We start from the raw sequence: 3,990 nt of genomic DNA, 5'->3' as shown, positions 1-3,990 counted from the left end.
CTGTGCAGGAAACCTTCGGCCCAACGCAACTTGGATCGAATCCAGTCTTCTCCATTTCAGCGGACCTTCGGCAAGGTCCCATTGTTTTCAACCGAAACAATTTGGCGCCGTCTGTGGGGAAGACTTTCAAAAATCTTTAAGCCAAATTCCTAACCAAGATCATCTTGCAATTATCTTAGCAGCCATGGCTAAGAACCGCAAGAGCAAAAGCCTCTGTCAAGGAGCGGGCGAAAAGCCTAAAACCCCTACACCATCGCCCTCGCCGGACCGGAACTCTCCCAAGGGTGCCGGCTCGGGGGGAGGATCATACAAGGAGGATTCCCTATCTCCTACAATGCATGACTCTCAATATAGGCCGGACCACTCTCGGTCTAGCAGGGGTCAGTCTGATCATAGGACATATTCAGTGTCCCAAAGCCAACCATCGGCTGCACGGCCTCATGCCCACACTCGGCCGGGGACCCCTTTGACGGGGCCCAGTTCGGAAGAGGTGGCAAGAGCGCTGGCAGTACTCATGGAGGCAATGAGGGCACAGAATATGCCACCGCCTCGTGATCGAACTCCTCCGCATACTCGGCATCAGCGGAGGAAGTTAGACCATGACGGTGGGAAGCTTCCTTCCTTCCGGGAACTGGAAGAGTGGGAGGAGGATTCTTGGAAAAATGAAAAACAGAGGAAAAAGAACTCTCAATTATTTAAAGGATCCTCATCCTCAAGACCAGCAGCGCATAAGAGCAGCAGCTCAGCTTCTCGGCCAGAATCTACTCGCCGGGAACCTGAGACTGCTCGCAGAAGCGTCCTTGACCGACTCGGCGGCCAGGAACCGAGCGTGCGTAGTCGCCTCTCGTTCCCTGCAGCCGAGGCCCAGACTTCCCAGCCAGGGACGAAAACCACTCCTACCTCTCTAAGAGGGCGGAGCGCGGTCCCTTCGGCCAGGAACAAGGGCAAGGCCATTATGCTACCCGCTAGTTCACCATTCGAGCAATGGATACTGGAAGAGCGCGTACCCACGGTAAAAATACCGTCGCATATCACATATGACGGGACCACGGATCTGAAGGACCACGTGGCCTCGTATGAGACTCATATGCATCTTTGCCCCAGATCCGAGGCGACTTGGTGCAAATATTTCCCAACCACTCTCAAGGGGGTCGCGCAAGCGTGGATCTCCAAGGGAGTAAGGCAAGGCTCAATCACAGGTTGGGATGATCTGTCCTCCAAGTTCAGGAGCAAGTTTTCCACGGCAAACCGCCGAGAGAAGACTACCGCAGAACTCATGAGTCTGCAACAGGGGGAAACCGAAAGCCTCCGAGACTACCTGACCCGTTTCAGTAACGAGTCATCAAGCGTCTCCCAGCTGGACCAGGGGCTAGCTGTTTTTGCAATGCAGAATGGCCTTCAGCCAGGAAAATTCCTAGACTTCATGGTCATGCATACCCCGCAGACCTTGGAGGAAGCTCTTAGTGCTTCGGATAAGTTCATCCGAGCCGAAGAATGGAATAAAGCGAAAACCCAACCTCAATCCGGGGGAGGGAAACAGAGGCAAATACCCTTGTCTGAAGGCCAAGGCCATAAGGCAAAGGGAAAATCAAAGGCTCCGGAGCCATCTTCGGCCAACGACCTAAAGAAGGACAGGTTTGCCTCATACACAGGCAGATACGAGTCCTACACTCCGCTCTCTCTTCCACGCGCCAAAATTTACAGTGTGACGAAGGAGGAGCAGAGTTACCGAAAGCCGAGACCACTCCCAGAGTGGTATCAGCGAAAGAATAAAAATCAGTGGTGTGAGTTCCACGAGTCTTCGGGCCACAACACTGAGGAGTGTATCCAACTGAAGGACCAGATAGAGGACATGGTCCGGAAGGGATACTTGAAAAAATACATCGCGGATCACCGCGAGAAAAAAGAATCCGAGAGGCTAGCAAAGGACCCTCGGCAGGACCTTGATTTCCCCCGGAAAAACAGTAAAAAACCAGAGGGGAAATTCCCTCCGATCAATGTTATCTCGGGAGGAATATACTCTCGGAGGGAGCACAAGCGTCACCTTAGAGCTTTGACTCACCAGGTGAACAACGCTGACATTCAATCTCCCCAGTCGCCGGTGCCGAACATGACGTTCACAGCCGCCGACTGCCGGGGGATTACGTTCCCTCACGAGGATCCGTTGGTGATCATCGCCACGGTGGCCAACCACGACGTCAGTAAGGTCCTTGTTGACGGTGGCAGCGGAGCAAACATTCTGTTCCGAAAGGCCTACAACCAAATTAAGCTGAAGCCCAAGCACCTTACGCCGGTACCCTATCCGGTATCCGGGTTCAATGGGGCTTCAACTTATCCAGATGGGAAGGTGACACTTCCTGTCACCATCGGTTGCGATGAGGCAGCCCGGAACGTCATGATTGAGTTTCTGGTCATCGACGCTCCTTCAGTGTACAACGTGATTTTGGGGAGACCCATAATTCACGAGATCCAAGGGGTCGTCTCAACTTATCATCAGCTGATGATTTACGTCTCAGACGCCGGCTTCCCCGAAAGGATACAGGGCAACCAAAAGGACGCCCGAAGGTGCAACTACCTCAAGCCATCCAGTAGTCGCCCAGATGACGACAAGGATGAGGAGGAAAAGGAAAGAGAGCCAAGCGCAAAAAAGCCGAAAGGCCTAAGTGCTTCGGCCCAAGGATCCGTGCCCAGAGAAAAAGTTCCCGAAAGGGAAAAGGTTGACTCTTCAGCTGAGCCGCAAGACTCAGAGAGCCAGCCGAAGAACACGAAGACTGGGACACCTGCTGACATTGGCAGCAGACCAGATTCTGAAGAGTCCAATCCATCGGCAATGGACATGGACCAACAGACTGAAACAGTTGAGTTGGCCGAAGGAGATGCTGAGAAATGTGTAACAATCGGGATGGACCTTGATCCTAACACCCGTTGTGAACTTATTCAGCTCCTTCGGGATAACAGAGATGTGTTTGCTTTCTCGGCAGCTGATATGCCCGGGATAAGTTCAGACCTCATCTCCCATAAGCTTAATGTTGACCCAGCGTGTCGACCAGTTAAGCAAAAGAAGCGGAATTACTCCGCCAATAAGAACCGAGACATCGCAGCCGAAGTCAAAAAATTATTGGAGGCAGGGTTCATTGAACCTTGCCAATATCCGGAATGGCTGGCAAATGTGGTGATGGTTCAGAAGCCCAATGGTACCTGGAGGATGTGCGTTGACTTCACGGACCTAAATAAGGCTTGTCCAAAGGATTTCTATCCCTTGCCAAGAATCGATCAGCTAGTCGATTCGACAAGTGGCCATGCCTTGCTTAGTTTCATGGACGCATTCTCGGGGTATCATCAGATCTTTATGCACCCCGACGATCGAGCCAAGACAGCATTCGTCACGAACGCTGGGGTGTATAATTACAAAATGATGCCCTTCGGATTGAAAAATGCGGGGGCAACCTATCAAAGGCTGGTGGATCAAGTTTTCGCCGATCAAAAGGGCCGAAACATGGAAGTCTATGTTGACGATTCGATCGTCAAAAGCAGAAAACTAGAGGACCATGTAAAGGACCTGGCTGAAACTTTCGCCACCTTGAGAAAGCATCAAATGAAGCTGAATCCGAAGAAGTGTGTCTTCGGCGTGAAGTCAGGGAAATTCCTGGGTTTCATGGTCAGCAAAAGGGGGATTGATGCCAATCCCTCTAAAGTCAAAGCGGCGCTCGACCTTCCTGAGCCGAAAACGAAGCGGGATGTTCAGCGGCTCACTGGAAGAATGGCAGCCCTCTCGAGGTTCATTTCCAGAGCTTCGGATAAGGGTTACCCTTCTTCAAAGCCCTGAAACTCCCGAAAACAAAAGAGCTTGTTTGGGAGGAAGAGCAAAAAGACGCCTTTCAACAGCTTCGGGAGCATCTGGCTCAACTCCCAACGCTGGCTAGCCCAGTTGAAGGAGAAACTCTATACCTATATGTGGCCGTTAGCCCAGCCACCATCAGCGCAGTATTG

Source organism: Chenopodium quinoa, unplaced genomic scaffold, assembly GCF_001683475.1.
Source record: "Chenopodium quinoa cultivar QQ74 unplaced genomic scaffold, ASM168347v1, whole genome shotgun sequence".
Classification (NCBI taxonomy): Eukaryota; Viridiplantae; Streptophyta; class Magnoliopsida; order Caryophyllales; family Amaranthaceae; genus Chenopodium; species Chenopodium quinoa.
Note: the sequence above shows the minus strand (reverse complement) of the source record.